Source organism: Bufo gargarizans, chromosome 1 (assembly GCF_014858855.1).
Source record: "Bufo gargarizans isolate SCDJY-AF-19 chromosome 1, ASM1485885v1, whole genome shotgun sequence".
NCBI lineage: Eukaryota > Metazoa > Chordata > Amphibia > Anura > Bufonidae > Bufo > Bufo gargarizans.
This window is the reverse complement of record NC_058080.1, coordinates 325,953,665-325,978,645: the sequence shown is the minus strand read 5'-3', so window position 1 is coordinate 325,978,645 and position 24,981 is coordinate 325,953,665. Positions and strand designations below refer to the sequence as shown.

The window sequence follows — 24,981 nt, the reverse complement described above, 5'->3', positions numbered from 1 at the left end:
TTACGGTTCAATGTGTATTTGGAAAGATTGAAAATACCATTGGATTTTTTAAAAGTTTTTAAATCGGTGTTAGGTTCTATACTCTGTCTGTATTTTTTGGTTTGGGTTTCTTGTTTAGTGGTGCATTTATTTCGGCCTCCTCTACATCCTCTCGATCTACGTTTAGTCGTTTTTTCTTTAGGCTTGACACTGGAGTGTAGAAGTGGGTTATTTTCAATGATTGAGGTGTGGAGGGGGTGTTTGGGAGTGGTGTTTCTAGTGGTTTGATAAACGGACTCAGGGATAAAATACTGGTAAGGATTATTCTGGACGGCGGGGTGGGGTTCGGGGGTTCTGATTGTAGGGGAGACTCTGTCTAAAAAAGTGTCCTCAGTCAGGTTGGATGAAAGAGCTAGGAATTGGTCAGATTCAGTTGGTGTTGAAGAATGGGTGGGGAAATTTAGATTATCCAAGTCAGTACATTCGGTATTGGGCAGCGATGGACTGATCTCTGGGTTAGGTAAAACATTGGGTTTAGCATTGGTAAGTAATTCCTCCACTATAGGGTTAGTCGTTACTAGAAAAAAGTCAGACTTCTCGACAGGTGTTGGTTTCAAAGAATCAGCTACGGATATTCTTTGGGGAGGAGATGTTGCAAGGCGTGGCTTAAGGCCAAAGGGTGGTATCGAATAGTTTGAGTGTGTTGATGTAGTGATATGGTTTGGTTTAGGAAACGTTTTTATAGTGGAGTGGTCCATTTGTCTGGATGGAGCAGGTCTAGTCATTTGCATCTTAAGATCCCTTATCGTATTTCTATTGAAAAAGGTAAGTCACTTTTGAGGTATTTTCAGGGTCTCAGAATATAGTAAGGGGTCATGATGAGTGTAATCATGACTCCTGTTATGGATTTGGGGGCGGAGTTTAGCCCGCTCCCAATTCCTGATCTTATTGGTGGAATAATCAGTTAAGTCTCTTAGGAGCTTCTTGCATTTCTCCATGACAACATCATATTCGAAACGTCTAAGTTCTTCCCTTTTTCTTTTTAGGGGATAGTTCATATATTGTTTATTTGATTCTATAGACAATAGTTTTTTGAGTTGTATGACTAGATCAGAACATATTAATTTTCGTTTAGTAATTAATAGTATAATAATTTTAGTGGAAAGTTCATCACTGATTTTCAACCAGTTCATAGTGAAAGATAAATCATCCGGAAAGGATGATATTATAGGTAACCTTAGGCCTCTAGGTATAACGCCTAAGGAGAGATAGATCGTCAAGAAATACCCATCTACCTCATTACGGATAAAGTCTTTCATTAGTCTGAGAATGTTGAGTTCTGTTCGCATCGTGGTTGTGGGATCCTTGGTGCAGTTTTGATCCATTGTCGTGTCCACCCATGTTCCATTAGGTGTTTCTTTGAGTTTTTCAATGTCTTTGGTAAGAAGAATGCCTTTAATTTCTCTTTTTATTCTATGGGTAAGCTTGATCACATCCATGTGGAAATAGTCCCACCCTGCGTCTGCCGCTCTTCCAAGCCCAGGCGGGGGGGATCCCCATGCCGGTCCATATGGAATAAAGAACAGAAAAAACAGCGGAAGTTAATTCAGACCCGTAGGGATCACAATGTATCCCAAAGGAATGAAGGATTTGGGCGCCGACAGGGGTGATTGGGATGAAGGAACAAAAAATAAAAATAAAAAATAAAAAACAGGAGAAAGGAAAGGTTTTATTTGTTTGATTTTTCTTTTTTATATGTAGTCTTATTTCTCCTTCTAGTGGTATTAGATACTCATTACCCAACTTTTTTATTACCCATTGTACCCATGCATTTATTTATTTATTCACGATCCACTATCCATTCATTACTAATTTTATTTTCTTTAGTTTTTATATAAATACGAATCATAATGTATCTAATTATTCTCAGCAGTATTCCTACTGCGTTCATTTTTGTTTTTTTGCTATGTATAAACATATATACATTTTATAGCTCATTTTATGGTGCATTATAATAACCAGTTTTGTGTGCGCAGTACTGGCCTCCTAATATGCTCTTCTGGGCATCATTTACATGTGCAAATCATCACAGGCTCCTGCTGACCCGCACTGTGCGTTCCACCAGGGCCCCGATGCTGTAGACCGGAAGCTCAGCTCCTGTCTCTGTTGGAACGCATGGGATGCGTTCCACCGAGCGGAAGTCGTATATACACTTCCGGCCCAGGACTTTGCGTTATGGTGCAAGGATCCACAGCACATCCAGGACTCCGGCAAGTGATGAGTTAGGTCATGTTGATATCACCGCTAGTCACCGGACCCCCTGGCTCTCGCCCGTGGTGGAACGCATCACCTTGTGTTCCACGGAGCGGAAGTCGGGGTCACTTCCGGTCCGATATGCTCCGGCTATATGTATACATTCAGTCCATTTCGCCAATTTTGAGATATATATATATATATATATATCACACACACACATTATTTGATGTCATTACTGTAGATGCTTCATTTATTCGCTTTATTTATTTATTCATGTATTGACTTGTAATTACATCATGAAACGCATATGCGTTCCAAATACCGGAAGTGCGGCCATACCACTTCCGGTCCTTTGAAAAACACGCCTTTTTAGGGCCATTAGGGTATAAATTGTTTGATTCTATTGTCATTTGGTTATGTAATGCTCCTGAAGAAGGGGATTTGTTGTCCCCGAAACGCGTCGAGCCACTTATACACAATAAAGGTGATTGATCAGAAGCACTGGATTTTTTGCTGCCTTCCATCACTACGACTCTACATGCGATCCTGGCCGGGGGGGTTCAAGTCACAGGTGTTTTATGCTTATCCTGATGACTACCCCCCAGTGAAGTGAGTGTTATTTATTTATTGATTCTATTATTTATCCATTTATTTCGTGTGATATTGTCCTACCTGGGCACTTCACACTTTTACTATTTATATTTTTCTTACCATTTTATTAATTCCATTTTTACCACATTATTTGACTATAGGGTTTGAGTAGGTCTTCTTACATAGCGGTGTATACCCAGGGTCCCTTACCCGGAGCACCCACAATCTCGACCCCACGCTATTGCTTCACGACACATTGTTGTGCGATATACAATTCATTATTGTGTAGGGGTGTGTTCCACTCCCATTCTATTTTCCATTTTCCTACTGTACTTGAGACGAGGTCTGGCGCTCTTTTTTCCTTTATTTCTAGTTTTGTCTTGGGGGTCTATACTACAAGTGATTGATCATTCAACACTGTAGAATATCACCCTGCACATTTATTCACTATATACTGCCACTGCCAGCCAAACAGCAGGAAGAGGACTGAAGCTGCAGTGCAGAGAACTGTGGGGGAGAAAGTGGTGAGCATAGGATTTTAGCATTAGGTTCCTAGTTTAACCAGTGGAGGTGCGCTATTTATCTGTGAACTGAATGTCTGCCTATTTACAGACTTGTTACTCCACTGCCTGCCTTGACGTTAGCCTGTGCTACCTGCCCTGACCTCAGATTAGTTTCAAAGACTTCCCTGCCCAGAAATCTGCCTGTTGATCGACTATGGCCTCTTTCACACGGGCGTTGCGGGAAAATGTGCGATTTTTCCACACAAGTGCAATGCGTTTTGCACTCGCGTGAGAAAAATCATAAGTGTTTGGTACCCAAACCTGAACTTCACAGAAGTTCGGGTCTGGGATCGGTGTTCTGTAGATTGTATTATTTTCCCTTATAACATAGTTATAAGGGAAAATAGCATTCTGAATACAGAATGCATAGTAAAATAGCGCTGGAGGGGTTAAAAAAAAAATATAAAAAATACTTTAACTCACCTTAGTCCACTTGATCGCGCAGCCCGGCATCTCCTTCGCTGAACAGGACCTGTGGTGAGCATTCATTGCAGGAACAGGACCTGTGGTGACGTCACACCGGTCATCACATGATCCATCACCATCACCATGGTAAAAGATCATGTGATGACCGGAGTGACGTCACCACAGGTCCTGTTCAGCAAAGGAGACAGAAGAGATGCCGGGCAGCGCGATCAAGTGGACTAAGGTGAGTTAAATAATTATTATTATTTTTAACCCCTCCAGCGCTATTTTACTATGCATTCTACATTCAGAATGCTATTATTTTCCCTTATAACCATGTTATAAAGGAAAATAATAATGTCTCCAGCCCGATAGTCTCCTAGCAACCGTGCGTGAAAATCACACCGCATCCGCACTCACTGCTCATGTGAACAGCCCCATAGAAATGAATGGGTCGGTATTCAGTGCAGGTGCAATGCGTTCACCTCACGCATCGCATCCGCGGGGAATACTCGCCCGTGTGAAAGGGGCCTATGAGTATTGCCTGACCACTTGATGATTTGCACCAGTGTCTCCCTTAGGTCAGCTGCCTGCACCGGGACTATTCCAAGAGGTAGTGGCCTGGTGGGTCCCCTGCAGCGAAGACCAGATCCTTGATTTTTTTTTGTCTGTGTCTGTTCTTTTTTGCAGCCTGTATGTAGAACAATTCACTTCACTGTTTCGCAAAAAAAATAAAACATGTCCTATTATCTTCTGCATTCCGGACAAGGAAGGACTGTTCTATTATGGGCTGGCCATTTTGTTCTGCAAAATGCGGAATGCACACAGCAACTGTGTTTTTGTGGATACGCAATTTGCAGTCCCCAATGAACGACACAAGCAGCACACATTCGAGATCCCTTATTTTACGGCCTGAACTATGAATTTGAAAGTTAAGCAACATGCTCCTACATGATTTGGTGCTGGAATTAAAATGTGGCTAGATATACAAAAAGTTGTGATATCTTTCTTTAGATAAATTCAGAGTGACTACATCAATGTAATGTTGGCAGCAAGGGAGGATAAAAGAATAGGGTTTGTGGGTATATAAAAACTTCACGAGCCTTCCCCTAGGTGTGAGTTGCTTTCGCAGAGCCAGCAAATCCAAAGCTGTGCTGGCAGGGATGAAAATGCTAAATTACTGGCTGCAACATTAACCGCTGAGTTCATTGCTAAAGACCGAAGGGCATTTTGGGGTGCAAGGAGCTTGATATCCTCCATTTGTGTTACATGAGGCCAGGTTCACACTTTCAGATTTTCTCATGCAGTTTTTGAAGTCAAAACCAGGAATGAATTCCAAACCATCAGTTAGGTAGTATCTGTACTTAGACTCTTCCTTTATGACGCATACATGGATTTTGCTTCTAAAACAGCATAATACCTGAATGTGTAATTCCAGCCAGTGTCACTCTGATCTGCTGAATGCTGTCATCATTTATAGGAGTCGAGGCTCTAGACCCAGGATCGGCACTCCAGGATGCACACTTAGGTCGCGTATGACGGACCATGTAAGGAGCACAGTGATGTCACCACAGGTCCTTTTCCTCCTAGGTCCTCAAAGAAGAAGAAAGAAGACAAGCCGGGCTGCTCGAACAAGTGGATGAGGGGAGTTAAATGTTTTATTTTTAACCCCTCCAGCCCTATTGTACTATGCATTCTGAATTAAGAATGCTATTATTTTCCCTTATAACCGTGTTATAAGGGAAAATAATAAAGATCGGGTCCCCATCCGGATCGTCTCCTAGCAACCGTGCGTGAAAATCGCACTGCATCCGCACTTGCTTGCGATTTTCACGCAGCCCCATTCACTTCTATGGGGCCCCTGTTGCGTGAAAAACGCACAATATAGAGCATGCTGCGATTTTCAGCCAAACGCACAAGTGATGCGTGAAAATCACCGCTCATGTGCACAGCCCCATTGGAGTGAATGGGTCCGGATTCAGTGATGGTGCAATGCGTTCACCTCACGCATTGCACCTGCACGGAATTTGCGCCTGTGTGAAAGGGGCCTTAGGTCTCATGCACACAACCGTAGTTGTGGTCCGCATCCGAGACCTATTCACTTCAATGGGGCCGCAATAGATGGGGACAGCACTCCGTGTGCTGTCCGCATCCGTTGCTCCGTTCCGTGGCCCCGCAAAAAAAATATAGCATGTCCTATTCTTGTCCATGATGCGGACAAGAATAGGCATGCCTACAATGGGCAGCCTGTTCCGTTCCGCAAATTGCGGAAAGCACACAGGCGGATTTAGTTTTTTGTGGCTGCGCAGTCTGCGGATGGCAAAAAACTGCACGGTCGTGTGCATGAGACCTTACTCAGTTGTTCTTCTAGGTCCCATAGAAGTGAAAGGAGGATTCTGGGAGTTGTAGTTACAGAACTGCTGGAGTGCTAGAGTAGCTGATCCTGGATTTAGACAAATCGTGTTATATTGCACCATGCATCTGACACTACAGTATGTTTATGTACTAAAAGAGTTGTCTTAAACACACAGCGATCAGTTTTGCCCTAATGCATTCTGAATGGAAAAGGATCCGCTCTGAATGCATCAGTTTGCCTCCGATCAGTCTCCATTCCGCTCTGGAGGCGAACACAGGAACGCTGCTTGCAGCGTTTTGGTGTCCGTCCGACGAAACTGAGACAATCGGATCTGTCCTGACACACAATGTAAGTCAATGGGGACGGATCCGTTTTCTATGCCACAATCTGGTACAATAGAAAACAGATTCGTCCTCCATTGACTTTCAATTGTGTTCATGACGGATCCGTTTAGGCTATGTTAAAGATAATACTAATGGATCCGTTCTGAACGGATGCACGCGGTTGTATTATCTGAACGAACGCGTTTGTGCAGATCCATAGCGGATCCGCACGAAACACGAGTGTGAAAGTAGCCTAAGTTAAAGGGGTTCTGCAGTTTGTTCAAACTGATTATCTATCCTCTGGATAGACCATCAGCCTCTGACCGGCAGGGGTCCGACACCCAGGACCCTCGCCGATCAGCTGTTTGAGAAGGCAGTGCCGCGGCCTTCTCACGTCACGAGTAGCATCAACTGGCCTGGGTGGGGCTAAGCTCCATTCAAGTGAACAGCTTAGCCCCGCCCAGACAAGTTGATACTAGTTGTGACATCGCTGGACCAGCGGTAAACCGTGAGAAGGCCGCAGCGCTGCCTTCTCAAACAGCTGATTGGCAGGGGTCCCAGGTGTCGGATATCCAGAGGATAGATCATCAGTTTAAACAAACTCCAGAACCCCTTTAAAATATGTTTTTTTTTTTTTTGTTTTGTTTTTTTACACTTAATATGCAATAACATTTTTTTTAAAAACGCATCCTACACCCCCCTTTAAAAAAATATATATATGGTTTCACATTTTACCGTTTCAAAGCAGACACAAACATATCAAATAATATGACGAGATGTGACTGCAGAGGTTCAGACTGGAAAGGGTGACTGGGACCTCCTCCAATCAGCAGGGCTAATAGCATCAAGCCAGTGCCATTCGTGGTGGCTGAATAGATGCCATGTCTGTGGCACAGAATGCCGCATCCAGCACGACATCAGAGCTGTGCACTGGCACCGTTTTCCACAACCCAGATCCTGATGGAGGAGGCCGTTGTAAGCTCAAGGCGACTGACCACTATAGGCTGGTCCACTCAGACAGCGGCAGCACCTACACCTCAGAAACGACTTACCAGGCGAGCCGTCTATAGAGCCGCGAGCACACCACTTCCGCTTCCGCGAGTACCAAGATGGAGAAATCCGCAACATGTCGCACGAAGATGGCGAATGAGACGTAAGATGCATCATGCTGTTGCCATGGAGACAGCAAAGCCAACGTGAACTAAGGAGGCGGGGGAAGCGGGGAGACTACGGCAAGGTGGTGGAGTCATGCTGCGGATTGTGACACGAGTTTCTTGTGCCATGCGTGTAATAACGGTATTTCTTCTGGATGTAGCAGAACTATGCTCTGCTGTGCGGGATTTTCTCATCTCACAGTCCAATATTTATTAAAGGCATACTTACCAACATCTCTGTCCGCAATGCCCCATATACAACCCACTTATGGGCGGCATGGACAACGCAAATTTGTGGGACTGTAAAAAAAAAGGGGTTTTGTCACTTCAGCAAATGGCATTTTTCCTGCAGAAAAAATTATTACAAGGCACTTACTGATGTATTGTGGTTGTCCACATTATTCACTGCTCGTTTCCATGGTTACAACTAGGGATTACCGAATCAACTTCAGACGCTTCATCCGAAGTCGATTCACATAAAACTTTGTTTTAATACTGTATTGAGCTGGTGATCCGTACAATATTAGAATGTATTCCGAATGCTCCGATGAGCCGAAGTTATTACTTCATGAAATCTCGCAAGACTTTGTGTAATAACTTCGGACATTCATTTCGGCTGTAAAAAAGCTTTGCACCAAACTCAGGTTCGGTTCCAAGGTACCATTTGGAACGAAACCTGAGTTTGATACAAAGGTTTTTTACAGTAGAAATTAATTTCCGAGATTATTAAAACTTTTTATGGGAATCGACTTTTTATCCAAAGTCAATTCACTCATCCCTAGTTACGACCATCCACAATACAGTGGCTGCGCTTGCATACTATAGGAAAAAAGCGCCAACCTCTCTGGTGGCCGGGATTGGGCATAGGTACTTTTTCCCCAGGGTTGTAGCTAGGCTTTCCAGCACCCAGTACAATAATTCACTGCAGCTACACCCAAGCCCCCCCCCCCCCCCGCACACTCACATTAGTAATGCCTACATTGTGCCACCCTCACTGTAGTAATGCCAACCTTGTGCCCCTCTCACAGTAGAAATGCCCACATTGTTCCCCCGTCATAGTAGAAATGTATATTGTGCCCCGCTCACTGTAGTTAGCTCATATTGTGCCTAGGATTGCCACCTTTCCCAACAAAAAATACAGGCCAAGATAAGCCACACATTCAAAGGGAGTGTGGTTGTGGGTGTGTGGCTTAAAGGGCTTCTGTCACCCCACTAAAGTGTTTTTTTTTTTTTGGGCTAGTGAAATTAGTTATATTGCGATATATGACAATATAATTGTGTTACTTACTTTGATCCAGCAGTTTCTGCAAAAAACGAAGTTTTAATATATGTAAATTCGGTCTCTACCAGCAAGTAGGGCGGCTACTTGCTGGTAGCTGCTGCAGAAATCCGCCCCCTCGTCGTGTTGATTGACAGGGCCAGCCGGGATCTCCTCCTCCGGCCAGCCCTGTCGGCATTTAAAAAATCGCGCGCCTGTGTGGATTCGGCGCAGGCGCTCTGAGATGAGGAGGCTCGTCTCCTCAGAACTCCCTCAGTGCGCCTGCGCCGATGACATCACCGAAATAGAAGACGTCATCGGCGCAGGCGCACTGAGGGAGTGCTGAGGAGACGAGCCTCCTCATCTCAGAGCGCCTGCGCCGAATCCACACAGGCGCGCGATTTTTGAAATACTGACAGGGCTGGCCGGAGGAGGAGATCCCGGCTGGCCCTGTCAATCAACACGACGAGGGGGCGGATTTCTGCAGCAGCTACCAGCAAGTAGACGCCCTACTTGCTGGTAGAGACCGAATTTACATATTATAAAACTTCGTTTTTTGCAGAAACTGCTGGATCAAAGTAAGTAACACAATTATATTGTCATATATCACAATATAACTAGATTTAACACAATATACACAGAGAATATATACAGTAGTCTGAGGTTACAGATAGAGATTATATGGGTACAACAGGGTTAAGCAGTGTAAAAGTCAGTTACCGGGTAGATGAAAGTTCTTTTTGGTGGTGAGGTGTTCTTTGCTGCAGTCCACATGAAGGGCCATGATCTCAGCTAGTTCCTGGGTCCCTCTAAACATATTACACAATGTGATTCTTCTTCAGAGAAAGACACGCCCACTTGCTGGCACCAGCCTTTTAACCTGTAGCCGGCCCCACCCCTCCCTGCCTCAGGGAGGGATCTACTCCCCCTCTTCTGGGCTTGCAGCAAATGACCCACAAAACCCTTTAGGGTTTATAGCTCCAGACCAGAGGGTCACAGGGAGATGGTTCTGGGACCAACGGACCTGCCTGGGTTCCGTCTACAAGTAGAGTCCAAAACTGGTACTGTTATGTGGTTTCTGTGGAGAGATATGGATATCTCCTTTCCCTGGCATGCCCCCATCTAATAAAGACCATGGGCATGTACATCGTGGCCACGGGACACAAATATGCCTCCGGTTTGCGCCTGTGATGGCCGGGCAATTCATAATCCCTTATAACTCGCTGGCCATAATATGTCTGCTAATCTGACTGAACTCGGGAAGGTTTGGGACCCCATACTGAGAGATCCTTCCTGTAACCTCGGCCTGGCTTCTAGCTGCTGGAAGAGGTGTGAGTCTATCCACCTGGGGCATCCTTGAAGCCTGGACCCCTGGGGCTTTCTTCCTTGCCAGCTGACACTCAGATGGCTGGGGGGTGGAAACTTATTTTGCATGTACACTGATGAACATGCCAAGAGGTGAATTAAATGACAATCAGGGCTGGGGCTTTGAAGCAGGGCCCTCCTGTGCAGTTCACTACCTCTGCTATCTGTCAGCAAATGGGGGTGTGAGGACATGGCTGACAGTAAATATTAATCCATATTCCTCACACCTCCCCCTTTTAGAGGTTGCTAGGGGGCAGCACATTCCTGTGTTCCCCGTGCGCCCATCCGCACCCTCTCTGGTGGTGAATGGCAAAGTGGTACGGCTAGAGCGCCAGGTTCCCAGGTACCCACCTCCTATTCGTTCCTGACCCATGGGGTCACCCAGACTGAGCCTGACCCTGAGGCCACAATTGCTGGCATCAGTCGGTACTATAAACTTCCGTGTGCAGTCGGCTGCTTGTAGTACCGGGAAGCTAGAAAGGGCATCCTCCAGCGTCTGGAAGGCCGCCTCGCAGTCGTTTGTCCAATCGACAGCTTCTTCCTGGTGCGGTCCGTCAGGAGCCTCGCCAGGCTACTATAGTGGGGTGCGAACTCCATATAGTACCCAGCGGTGTCTAGGAAGCACATCACCTGGTGCTTGTCCCGGAGGGTGAGCCAGGATGAGCTGGCATCCACTCTCCCAGGTTCCGGTTCTGAAACTTCCCTGCTTGCTCGGGGCCCCTCGCTTATGCCCAGCTGGCACTTTCCTTGCATAAGGGTCAAGCCTGCCTGGCAGATCTGCCCGAGCATCTGCGCCAGATGCTCTCGGCGATCCTCCTCTGTAGGACCGAAGACGGCAATGGCCTCCAGGTATGCGGCCACATATACTTCAAGTCCCTTAAGCTGCTTGACCCTCCGCTTAGAAGTGGCAGGGGCATACTCCATGCCCAAGGGCATCTTGGTGGATGCTGTCCTTCTGGGCGTGTTGGCTAACATTTCCCAGAAGGGACGGCATTCTGGGAGAGCACCTGCCTCCCGCCTTCCCCGGGCGTGGTCCAGGGTGATCAGAAACATCCTGGCATTGAGACGCTGGTGCGCGAGGTACGGTCCGCCCAGGCCGCCTGAAGCTTGTCCTGAGGTACTGTAACCAGTATCCATGCTTGCTGAGCCACGTGGTGGGTCCTCTCACAAGCCAACTGGTCGTATCCTCGCTTCTGGACGGTCTGGGCCTGCCCCATACTGTCGTGCACCAACTGCGACAAGGCTGGCGCCTTTTCCTGGAAGCGCATGACACCCTCGACGAACGATGCCCCAGGGGTGGCACAACCGATCCTGGTCCCAAACCGCCCAAGCTGCGCCACATGCTTTGTGAGAGATTTCAAGTTGGCGCTAGCCCCTAACGCCACCTGAAACCCCTGGTGGGACGTGGTCAGAATAGATGAGACTGCCATGTTCCCTGTCAGTTCTACTAACTGCCGGTGGTCCCTAGGCCACTCCTCCGGTGAGCCCTGCTGTACCCACCTGAAACCCCTGGTGGGACGTGGTCAGAATAGATGAGACTGCCATGTTCCCTGTCAGTTCTACTAACTGCCGGTGGTCCGTAGGCCACTCCTCCGGTGAGCCCTGCTGTACCGGGACCTGGCACAGCTGTTCTTGGTCCCAGACCATCCGCTCGAGGTCTGAGTCCAAGGGGGGCTGTTCCGCTTGCTCCTTGAGAGCGTTCAGGCTGGCGTCAGCCACTAACGCTGCCTGAAACTCCTGACTGGACGTGGCCAAAATGGACAAGACTGCCACGTCCCCTGTCAGGTCCCCGGGACCTGTCTCCGGGCCTCCATCTGACTTGGCAGCCACTTGGTCGGAAGGGGGAAAGCCATCAGACCCCTGAGAGGCCCGAGGGCCCCAGCACTTCCACTGCGCTTGACAGCCGCTGGTACCGCTGGTAGTGCCTGTTCCCCTCAGCTCCCGACCAAGTCGCAAGTCCAGACGGACTAACCTGGCTCTCTGACATCCCAGTGGGGGAGGAACCCTGCACTGAGGCTTCACCTGGCAACCCTAGTTCTCCTGGGACAGCCCTAACCTCATTTGCATCCTCCTCCCCCGCAGCTGTCTGCCCCCTTCTTGTCCTTCCCCTCAGTCACCACACTGGAGGACAACAGGTTCCAGGAGGCTTGCTGGCCACACCCTGGAGCTTCAGCACAGCTGGCAGGAATGACCCCCTCCCCACTAAGGGGAGAGGCACACATTACATACCCCACCCCCACATCCCCATCAAAGGCATGCTAGCTACATTCACATCAGCTGCCTTGGTGTGAAGACGTGTGTTTGTGAGCTCCTGAGAACCTGTGAAACTTCTAGGGATTTTTCCACCTTTGTCCCTGGGAGCAGCACCAGACTAGCAGGGTGATAACAGCTTCCCCAGCCCGGGCCCTCCCTAGGGTCGACGGGGAGCAAGAAGACACAGTGTCTGACCCAGAGTTGAGGAGGCGAGGGGGCAGGAAGACCAGCACAAGGAGAGATCCGAGTCCCCCCTGAGGACCCTGGAAGGAAGGAGGAGGCTCAGCTCGAGGCAATGGAGGTGTCGTCCCAGGTAGGTTGGGGGTCCCGGCGGGTGGGGGAATCCACCACCACCTACAGCTCCCGTATCGCGTCCCAACTGCAGAGGTATGGGGAGCTGGGGCGACACCTCAAAGCTCTGCGGACTAAGCTAAAGTCGGAGCGAGTTAAAGCCAACATGACTTCCAGTAAGAAAAGGTATCCCATAGCTGAGAAAATAAGGGAACTAAAAGTGGTCATTAAAACGACTGAAGAGAAAAGGGAGAGATTAATGAATGAAAGTGGGCCCTTCAAGGAGCTCTCCAATGAGGACCGCTTTGCGGATATGAAGAGGAAAGGGGGGCAGTGCGGGGATGACAGTGAGGAAGAGGAGGTGAACCCGAGGCCCAGTGAGGTAACTGGGTCTGGGGGGAAAGTCACCCCTCGGCCTAAACCTTCCCCTGCACCCCCTGAATCCCAGGAGCCAGTACAAAGTCTGGAGAGCGGAAGCGGGGTCCCGGCCAAGCAGGTCGGCTTGCCTACTTCGGATGACAGCGCATCCTCGGCTAGCGACAACTTCAGTGAGGAGGAAAGTGGCTGCAGTGGGGGCCTGATGCAGCAGATTAGACTGTAGGAGTCCCCAATAGACTTAAGTGGGTTTTCGTTTGGCAGTGAGCTGCCAGAAGACAGAATCGAAAAAAAAGGCAAGAAGAGCAAGAAAGCCAAGAAACAAAAAGTGGAGATCCGTTATGTCTATGTCCCTGTGGCTCACTCTGTGCGGGCTGAAGGGTCCGTGCAGGGTGAGCTACAGGCTGGTTCCCTGGGTCCCACTGTCATGGTGGGCACGGGAGGAAAAATGTCGCAAGACGCCGGCGATGGAGGAGGCGGGGCCAGCTGGGAGCCTCTGGCGCTGTGGGCTGCTTCCCTGTGGGAGGGATAGTGGCTTGGCCCCCGGGGTCCGCTCCTGTGGTAAGTGTCCCCGTCTGCCACCCTGGTGGGCGCTTGTGGCGTGGGGCTGGGGCGGTGCGACGAGGACACTGCTCCTCCCACACATGGGCGGAGCCTGAGAGTCCCGGAGACGGGAAGCAATGGAGGCAGTGCGGTGAGCGTGGCTGGGGGCGTACCTGGGGGCGGGCCTGGTGATGCTCCCTTGTCCGGGGGTGGAGCCGGGGGCGTGTCCGGGGCGCACCCAAGCGTCAGCACTCGGTGGTAGCGGCTGAAGGGGAAGCAGGGACTGGCGTGCCTGGGAACAGTTGTTCCACGGCGCACCAATCCCCCGCTAAGGTAAAAAAAAAAAAAAAGAAAGGAAAAAAGGTGAAGAGGTTAGAGAAAGCTGGGTTTGTGTCCCCCAATGCCATGGCAGAATATGTAAAAACTGGACTTATTGCTGAGGACCCTGCCTCCTCCTCTAGCACTGAGTCAAGCGCTGGAGGGGGGAGGGTAATCACGACCTGTGCTCAGTTATTGAAGGAGGCAGGCAGTAATGACGAAATAAAATAAGTTATGAATAATAAAGTGAAAATGAATAGCTGGCCCAGCAGTTTGCTCGCAGGAGGTGGCTCCTGGACAAGGAGTCACCTCTAGCGGGCAAACATGTGATGTGTCGCTGGCCGCTGGGGCTAGGGGGGGCTATGGGGGTGGTTGTCGGTAGGACACTGGTGGCTGGGATGGCTGCTTGTGCGCCTGTTCAGCCGGCTGTTGCCTCTGTGGCCTCTCGAGCTCCTGGGGTCGGTGACTATAAGAGTATGGGGGCTGTTGGCCCGTTGTCTGGTGGTTGGGTGGATGCGGGGGAGCGGTCGGCCGCTGTAAAAGTGGCAGGGGCTCCCCGTGTGCCCCCTTCAGGGGGGTCTGGGGTGGCTCCTGCCGCGGCTGTAGATAGTTTAGGGGGGGGGGGGGGGCCGGCTCGGCTGCTCCTCCTGCGTCCGTGGCGCCTGGCAGAAGTTATGCCAGTGTGGCCGTAGGGGGAGAGGGGCTGTCTTCGTTGGCTTCCTCGCTCTCCTGGTCTGGTGATGGTGACTTGCAGCGGCGACTGCTAGAGGCCCTCAAAAAGGGGGAGAGCTCCATCATTGTAGAGGGAAAGAAGGTTGACCTGTCATTCTGGTTTGACAGACATGGCATGATGGCTTTCCGAGAGCAGAATGGGGGGCGAGACCGCCTGGTCGTCGCCCACATCCTGCCCTGGAGTCAGACAGAATGTGGTCTGTCTCAAGTGGAGTAGCGATCAAGCTTGCCCTACAAGAAAGAGGGTGGCGGAGCTCCTGCTTGGGATGGGTTTCAAGGCGACTAACACCTTTGCCTTGATCCATCCGTACAGCTCCAAGGAGTTCGACGTCAGCTTTGTCCGGCCAGAGGGGCTTGAGCTCTTCTGGTCCGGGTATTTGCTGGCTAAGAACACGCCGGACTGGCGTGGTTTCCTTGCGAAAGCAATAACCCGTCAGAGTAAGGTCAAGAGAGTGACCGTTTTGACCCGTAACGAGTCGCTTTCTTGTATTGACATCATGACCTGGCTGGGCAGGTATGGTAAGATCCAGGGGGTTCCATCAAAGAACCTGGATGAGTTTGGCATTTGGTCGGGCGCCTGGATGTTTAACATGAAGCTCAAGCGTCTGGGTACTACGGTTTCCCACATTCCATCATCTGCCTTTATCGGCCGTGATAGGATTTTGGTTTTCTACAGGGGGCAGCCTAAGCTCTGCCATAAGTGCGGCAGCCCCTCACACTTCAGCACCAGCTGCCAAGTGCAGAAGTGCGCGCTGTGTGGGGTGACTGGTCATCTAGCCGCGTCTTGTGGGGAGATTAGATGCAACCTGTGCGGTGAACTCGGTCACCCTTTCAGTCGTTGTCCTCTCTCTGAGGTCAATACGGCCCGAGCTCACGTAGGAGTGGGCCGGGAGGTCCCTTCGGCTGAGGCGAGTGCTGGCAAAGACAAGAGAGTTCAGGGGTCGGTGACGAACAAAGATGGTCCGTCCCGGCAGCAGCGGAGGGAGAGGCGCCAGGCGGAGAGGGAGCGGGAGGAACCCTGTCCTGGGGTGATGCCTGCCCCTTCCCAAGCAGCTGCCCCTCCCACATCGGAGACCCTAGGGGACAGGGAGCTGAATGAGGAAAACGAAAGACTGGAGCGTGCCGAGGAGACTCTGTCCTCACACTATGAAAGCGCTGCAGGGTCCCAAAAAATCGGAAAAGACGGAAACACCGTACCAAGAAAAGACCTGGCTCGACCAAAGTAGCCAGGGAAGGCCTAACCGGCTCCCCTCTGGAGCTCTCCAACCGGTTTTTCACCTTGGATGAGACCACTGCCTCCTCTTCTTCTGAGGTGGAGGTTGAAGGTGGGAGACTGGGGCGAAGGAGGGAGGGCCTTCAGGAGGCCCTGCGCCCCCCTCTGATGGGGATGTAAGGTCCTCAGGAGGGGTGGCAAAACCGGGCCCTGAGACCGAGGAAACCGGGGGTGGTGCGCAGGGGGAGGCGGTGGTGACAAATGAGATGGACACCACCTTCTCCCTCAAGAGGGGTCGTGCCGCCTTAGAAGACAGCCCCGGGAGGGGGAGGGTTAGAAAGAGTGGGAAGAAGGCAGTCTAACTCAATCACCCTATATGGCGGTACCCGCTCTGCTGACACTGGCGACCATTAATGTCGCCAGTATTAAGTCGGATACGGCTGCCAGATTTGTCAGCGGTTGACAAAGCCAGAAGGGAGTGGAGATCAGGGCCCTCCTACTGTTCTCTTGCGGCTGAGCCGTATAGCGGAGTGGTGGTCCTTTTTACCGCACCGGTAGAATGTCGACGGGTGTTAGAGTTAGAAATGGGGAGGTGTTTGATCTTGGATATCCTCATGGGGGGACAAGAACTGCGCCTAATCAACATCTATGGACCCCAGTCCCAGTGGGACAGGAAAAGTCTCTTAATGAGGGTCAAGCCTTTTCTTTTTATGAGCTGGCAAGTGGTCTTTGGAGGGGACTTCAATACCATCACCAGGTCCCAAGATAGGGGAGGCGCCAGAGACCGTCTGACTTATGATAGTATCGCTTTAAATAGTGTAGCTAGTGAGGCTCATCTGGTGGATGTCCACATCAGGCATACCCCAGGCCACGGGGGTTTCACTTTCTATAGAGGTAGTCAGATTAGGTCAAGAATAGACAGTTTGTTTTTTTAAGGAGGAGGCTACTGTGCCGAAGAAACAGGGCGTTTCTGATCTAAACAACTTCCGGCCCGGGGCTCTGACTTCAGTGGTCATGAAGACCCTAGAGAAGGTGGTCCTCTCCATCCTGAAGACCGCCACTCTGGACCGGCTGGACCCTCTGCAATTCGCCTACAGGGCAAACAGATCCACTGACGATGCGATTAACATGTGCCTAGAATACGTCGCTGAACACCTTGACAAACCTAACACATACGCGAGAATCCTCCTTCTAGACTTCAGCTCGGCTTTTAATACCATCTCCCCCAGCATCCTGCAGAGGAACCTTACAGCACTTGATGTCCACCCAACACTACGACATTGGATCATGGACTTTCTCACTAACAGGTCCCAGGTCGTCAGATTAGGCAATCTGACCTCCAAACCAACACTGGCGCCCCTCAGGGATGTGTACTATCGCCGTTCCTGTTCTCTCTGTACACGAACGAGTGCAGATCGGAGGAGGCCTCAGTTAAAGTCATCAAGTTCGCAGATGACACCACACTCGTGGGCCTGATTAGCGACAGCGATGAGCAGGCCTACCGTAAGGAAATTGACAGGGTCAGCAACTGGTGCGGCACGCACAATCTGGTCCTAAACGCCACAAAGACGGTTGAGCTGGTCGTCGACTTCAGGAAGGGAAGGGAAGTCCCCCCCCGACCTATATTGACGGATCTGAAGTCGCAAGGGTACCCAGTGCCCGCCTCCTAGGCACGACAATCTCTGAGGACCTATCCTGGCGTCCCAACATCTCGTCCATCATAAAGAAGGCTCACCAGCGGCTTTATTTCTTTCGACAACTGAGGAAGTTCGGCATGGCTCAGGACCTACTGAAGTCCTTCTACTCCTGTACCATCGAGTCGGTATTGTGCTCATCCCTTCTGGTGTGGTATGCCGGCTCATCAGCCAGTGACAAGCGCAAACTACAAAGGGTCATCAGCTCGGCGGAGAGAACTACTCGACTGCCACTACCACCCCTTGACTCTATCTTCTCCAACAGACTGTGCTCCAGGGCTCTGAAAATATTCAATAACCACTCACATCCGGGCCATCATCTCTTCAGACGTCTAAAGTCCGGCCGCAGGTATCAGGCCATCCCTGCAAGGACATCGAGGAGGCTGAACACTTTCTTCCTAACGGCCGTCAGACTGCTGAATTTATCACGCCACATCTCCCGCCCATAATCTCTCGACCCTAATGTGCCCATTGCATAACCCCCCCTTCCACCCCCTAGTACTATGCCTGTACCTGTGCCTAACCCAATTCCGAGCACGATCGACTGTGTCGTGTTTGGCGAATAAAGCTAATTCTGATTCTGATACTTTCTCACCCTTAAGGGTTGTCGAGGTAGAATTCTCCGATCACTGTCTGATTATGTTTTCTTTGAATATTTGAGAGTCCCCCCAAATGGGAAGAGGTTACTGGAAGCTGAATTCGGGAGTCCTTGAGGAAGCAGAGGTGAGACAATCCTTTGAGGACTTCCTTCAGAGTCAGGTAGCTTTTCTGGATCTCTGTGATACTAAGTCAGAGTGGTGGGAGAGATTCAAAGATCGGGCGGCAAAGTTCTTCCGCCAGCTCTCGAGCCTCAGGTCCCTGAACAGGTACCGCCTATACCAGGGTCTGGGGAGGAAACTCGAGCATCTGGTCTCGACTGGAGGTAGCCGCGAGGAGTGAAATCTTTGCTCAAGAGGTGCCAGTATGATAGGCACACATCTTTGGTTTTTGAGAGGAATTTCGGGAAGTACTGCTCGCCCGACCCTTACAGAAACTGCAAGATATCAGTGAGTAGTAAGTTGGTGATGGGACTGGTTGATAGTACAGGATCCCTGAACAGGTCCACATCAGGGATCCTGGAAATCGTCAGATCCTTCTACTCATGCCTCTTGGGATGGAAGGATCTAGTTCAGGACAGGATGTTGGCTTTCCTGGCTGAAATTACCCCTGACTCACCTCTCTTTTGATGGTTTGGTGGAAGAGATCAGTAAGGAGGAAGTTATCCTGGCGATGGAAGGGTTAGCTCTGAAGAGGTCACCAGGTCCGGATGGCTTAATATCCGAGTTTTATGAGACCTTTAAGGACTCTTTAAGTCTCCTTTTGACTGAGGTGTTCAATGAGTGTCTATCCTCGGGCACTCTGCCGAAGTCAATGAGGAGGTGAGCCCTGATCCTTCTGTCAAAGGGTAAAGATCCAAGTCATATTGAGAACTGGCGACCCATAGCACTTCTCAATATGGACAGAAATATTTTGGCCAAGATACTATTCAACAGGTTTGTGAAGTTTGCTGCAGGGGAGAGAGGCGCGAGATTCAAACTTCCTGCGCTCCTCTCTCCCCTCCTTTTCCTGTCCAGCACCCTGACCGTGCAGCACCGTTCAGCACCAGCTCCTGCGTCACCCTAATCGGCATCCATCACCCTCCTGCACCCATCGCCACCCAGGTAGGTTAGGGTCAGTGAGGGAGAGGCACCATTAGGAAGGGAAAGAAGGGAAAAGTTAGTCAGGAAAAAAAAAAAAAAAGAACTTTTACACAAAACTTTCTTTGATCCATCTATCAGACCCCAGACCCCCCCTGCCACTTGCCCCCCCCCTACCAGCCCACCACCACCACCAGAACCCCACCACCCCCACACCCATCCCCCCACCAGCCCCCCCCACCACTAGCCCCCTTACCACCACTTTTTTTTATTTTTCTGCGTTCGCTGACTGGTCGGCACTTTAGCGTCCGTCCACTGTTAGCGCATCGCCCGCCCCACCGCTGATCAGCGTTGTACCGCTGATCATCAACTTTGAACTTAATTTTTTTTTTTCTAACACTTGCCCCTTTTTTTCCTTTTTTTTTAGTCCGCGAACACCCATTGCCCCCACACACACGCACATATAATAAAGTTTTCCACACACGCACACCTACACGCACACCCACCCATGGCCCGCCGAATGTTCTCGGCCGAGGAGGCATACGCCCAGATTGCCTCCGACTCTGAGAGCCCCAGTGAGGATGAGGATGACCCAACGTTCCTTTTATCATCCGCATCCTCCTCATCATCATCGGATGACGATGAGCCACCAAGGCGGCGGAGACGCCGCCAGGCGGAGCCAGGGGCCGCACATGCTAGGGATCCTGTGGCCCACCCTAGTACGAGCCGCCCTGGGGTTCGTACTGGTTTCCCGGCCCACCAAATAAGTTCACCGGAGCCCCCTGCCGATGAACTTAGCTGGTGCCCCCCAGTGGACTTCGAGCCTGAGATTCCGGATTTTGCTGGCAATCCTGGAATCCAGATTCCCACAGTGGGGTTTACTGAAATTGACTATTTTAGTTTTTTTTTCAGTAACCCACTGGGGAATCTGATGGTGGAGCAGACCAATCTATACGCCCAACAGGTCGTCGCTCAAAACCCAGGCTCATTTTTGGCTAGACCCAGTGGCTGGACGCCGGTCAGTGCAGCCAAGATGAGGACATTTTGGGGCCTCGTGCTGCATATGGGTCTAGTCCAAAAACCCAGTGTCAGGCAATACTGGAGTGGGGACGTCTTATACCAGACCCCACTGTACAGTATGGCCATGGCACATCCCCGGTTTGAGGCCATCCGGAAATGTCTGCATTATTCCGATAATGCAGCATGTCCACCCCGAGGTGATCCTGCCTATGACCGGCTGTATAAGATACGGCCGGTCATCGATCACTTTGGGGCCAAATTTGAACAGGCCTAGGTACCTGGAAGGGAGGTCGCGGTTGATGAGTCTCTCGTTGCGTTCAAGGGGAGACTCAGTTTCCGCCAATATATTCCCACAAAGCGGGCGAGGTATGGCTTGAAGCTATACAAAATTTGTGAGAGTACAAATTTCGTGTGTACGAGGGGCGAGATTCCCGTATTCAACCCCCAGAATGTCCCCCCACTCTGGGTGTTAGCGGGAAACTCATGTGGGACCTTATGTACCCTCTGCTGGATAACGGTTACCACTTGTACGTGGATAACTTTTATACCAGCATTCCCTTGTTGAAGTCCCTTGCCGCCAGATCCACGTTCGCTTGTGGAACCGTGCAGAAAAATCAACGCGGCCTCCCTGCCCACCCCCTCCAGGTACCTATCCCCAGGGGTGAGACCCGTGCACTTACCAGTGGAAACCTGTTGCTGGTCAGGTATAAGGACAAGAGGGATGTCCTTATGCTGTCCACAATCCACGGTAACAGCACCACCCCAGTCTCTGTGCGAGGTACCATGGCAACGGCCCTCAAGCCCGATTGTATCGTCAACTACAATCGGTATATGGGAGGAGTTGATCTCTCTGATCAAGTCCTCAAGCCATATAACGCCATGCGCAAAACCCGGGCATGGTACAAAAAAGTTGCGGTCTACTTGGTGCAGGTTGCCATGTACAACTCTTTTGTACTATCCCGAAGCACTGGCAGCACAGGGACATTCCTCCAATTCTATGAGGCAGTCCTCAAAGACCTGATCTTTTCGGACCGTGAAAGAGCAGGCCGGAGTACCTCGGGAACTGGAGGTGCCCGGATCGTCCCTGGCCAACACTTTCCAGGTGTGGTCCCCCATATTGGAAAGAAGGGACGAACCCAAAAAAGATGCAGAGTGTGTCACAAGAGGGGGATACGGAAGGACACCACTACTCAATGTAACACGTGCCCCGATCATCCGGGCCTCTGCGTTATCGATTGCTTCAGGGGAGTATCACACTTCCATGGAGTACTACATTTTTATAATCCCCAACAGTTCACTAGAGAACATAAAACACTATGGCTCTTAGACTTTGGAGACACAGAAACATTTTTTTGCCCCCCAAAAAATATTAGTTTTAGAGCAGGCATCCTCAAACTGCGGCCCTCCAGATGTTGTAAAACTATAACTCCCAGCATGCCCAGACAAACTACAGCCATCAGCAGGGCATGGTGGGAATTGTAGTTTTACAACATCTGGAGGGCCGCAGTTTTTAGGATGCCTGCTTAGTGTCTGAGAGCCATACATATTGGGCATCGTCGCATGCGTAAAAGTCGTCGCTATAAAAATAACTTTCGACCAAACGCCTCGGATAAACGGTGTTAAAAATATAAAACAAAACCGGTACCAAAACACCCATTTTTGGGCAAAATTTCAATTTGAATCCTTTTTGCCGGTAATAAAGCAAGGGTTAACAGCCAAACAAAACTCAATATTTATGGCCCTGATTCTGTAGTTTGCAGAAACACCCCATATGTGGTCGTAAATGGCTATATAGCCGCACGGCAGGGCAAAGAACGAAGGGAACTCCATACGGTTTCTGGAAGGCAGATTTTGATGGACAGTTTTTTGTTTTTTTTACACCATGTCCCATTAGAAGCCCCCCTGATGTAGCCTAGACTAGAAACTCCAAAAAAGTGACCCCATGTAAGAAACTACACCCCTCAAGGTATTCAAAAGTTACTTTACAAACTATGTTAACCCTTTAGGTGTTCCACAAAACTAAATAGCGAATGTAGAAACATTTTTAGAATTACATTTTTTTGTTACATTGCCTCAAAAAAGAGTAATATAGAGCAACCAAAAATCATATTTACCCCTAAAATAGTCCCAAAACAACAACCACCTTATCCCGTAGTTTCCTAGATGGGTTCACTTTTATGGAGTTTCTACTCTAGGGGTGCATCAGGGGGCTTGAAAGGGTACATGGTGTAAATAAACCAGTCCAGCAAAATCTGCCTTCCAAAAACCATATGACGTTCCCCTCCTTCTATGTCTTGCCGTTTAGCCAAACAGTAGTTTACGACCACATATGGGGTGTTTCTGCAAACTACAGAATCAGGGCAACCCATTTTGAGTTTTGTTTGGCACTTAACCCTTGTTTTACTCCTGGAAAAAATTAATTACGGTATATTGGAAAATTTTCCCAAAAATAGAAATTTCAAAATTGTTTCTCCATCTGCCATTAACTCTTGTGGAAGACCTAAAGGGTTAATAACGTTTGAAAAAACAGTTTTGAATACCTAGAGGGGTGTCGTTTCTAGAATGGGGAGGTTTCTATTATCTAAGCCTCACAATATGACTTCAAACCTGAACTAGTCCATAAAAAGTGGGATTTTGAAGATTTCTGAAACATTTCAAAATTTGCTTCTAAACTTCTAAGCCTTGTAACATCCCCAAAAAATAAAATATAATTCCCAAAATGCTACACACATGAAGTAGACATATGGGGAATGTAAAGCCATCACAATTTTTGGGGGTATTACTATGTATTACAGAAGTAGAGAAACTGAAACTTTGAAATTTGCTAATTTGGTGGTGTCCTTCCGTACCCCCCTCTTGTTACACACTCTGCATCTTTTTTGGGTTCGTCCCTTCTTTCCAATATGGGGGTCCACACCTGGAAAGTGTTGGCCAGGGACGATCCGGGCGCCTCCAGTTCCCGAGGTACTCCGGCCTGCTCTTTCCCGGTCCGAAAAGATCAGGGCCTTGAGGACTGCCTCATAGAACTGGAGGAATGTCCCTGTGCTGCCAGCTCTTCGGGATAGTACAAAAGAGTTGTACATGGCAACCTGCACCAAGTAGACCGCAACTTTTTTGTACCATGCCTGGGTTTTATGGCATTATATGGCTTGAGGACTTGATCAGAGAGATCAACTCCTCCCATATACCGATTGTAGTCGACGATACAATCGGGCTTGAGGACCGTTGCCGTGGTACCTCGCACAGAGACGCGGGTGGTGCTGTTACCGTGGATTGTGGACAGCATAAGGACATCCCTCTTGTCCTTATACCTGACCAGCAACAGGTTTCCACTGGTAAGTGCACGGGTCTCACCCCTGGGGATAGGTACCTGGAGGGGGTGGGCAGGGAGGCCGCGTTGATTTTCCGCACGGTCCCACAAGCGAACGTGGATGTGGCGGCAAGGGACCTGAAAAAGGGAATGCTGGTATAAAAGTTATCCACGTACAAGTGGTAACCATTATCCAGCAGTGGGTACATAATCTCCCACGCGAGTTTCCCGCTAACACCCAGAGTGGGGGGACATTCTGGGGGTTGAATACGGGAATCTCGCCCCTCGTACACACGAAACTTTTAAGTGTACCCTGAGGTACTCTCACAAATTTTGTATAGATTCACGCCATACCTCGCCCGCTTTATGGGAATGTATTGGCGGAAACTGAGTCTCCCCTTGAACACAACGAGAGACTCATCAACTGCGACCTCCCTTCCAGGTACGTAGGCCTCCATGAATTTGGCCCCAAAGTGATCGATGACCGGCCGTATCTTATACAGACGGTCATAGGCAGGATCACCTCGGGGGGGGGGGACATGCTGCATTATCGGAATAATGCAGACATTTCCGGATGGCCTCAAACCGGGGACGTGTCATGACCATACTGTACAGTGGGGTCTTGTATAGGACGTCCCCACTCCAGTATTGCCTGACACTGGGTTTTTGTATAGACCCGTATGCAGCACGAGGCCCCAAAATGTCCTGGTGGGGGCTGGTGGTGGGGGGGGCAAGTGGCGGCGGGGGGGGGGGGGGGGGGGGTCTGGGGTCTGAAAGATGGAACAAAGAAAGTTTAGGATAAAAGTTATTTTTATTTTTTCCTAACTTTTCCCTTCTTTCCCTGCCTAATGGTGCCTCTCCCTCACTGACCCTAACCTACCTGGATGGCGATGGGTGCAGGAGTGTGATGGATGGCGATTAGGGGGGATTCAAGAGCTGGTTCTGGACGGTGCTGCAGGGTGCTCGTGCAGAACAGGAAGTGGAGGGGAGAGAGGCGTGAGATTCAAACTTCCTGCGCTCCTCTTCCTGTTCTGCACAAGCACCAATCAGCACCCAGGGCCAGCACCGCCTCTCCAAATGCACAGACTGTGATTGGTGGTGTGCAATCACGCCACCGATCACAGTCTTTTTCCGGTTCATCGGGTCACCGGAGACCCGAATGGACCGGAAACTAAGAAAATCGCAGGTCTGAATTGACCTGCGGTTTTCTGCGATTGCCGATACGGGGGGGTCAAATGACCCCCCCTGCGTTGTTACAGGATGCCAGCTGAATGATTTCAGCAGGCATCCCGTTCCGATTAACCCC

At 49.9% G+C, this 24,981-nt stretch overlaps 1 protein-coding gene across 1 annotated transcript in view; it reads right to left on the bottom strand.

Moving 5' to 3' along the window:
• Window positions 1–7,612, bottom strand: part of MED11 (mediator complex subunit 11) — a 72,082-nt gene extending 64,470 nt beyond the window's left edge. Inside the window, exon 1 of the mRNA XM_044305920.1 lies at window positions 7,526–7,612. The gene's annotated coding sequence lies outside the window, so the exon portion shown is untranslated. The remainder of the gene's footprint in view (window positions 1–7,525) is intronic.
• Between the last annotated feature and the right edge of the window lie 17,369 nt (window positions 7,613–24,981).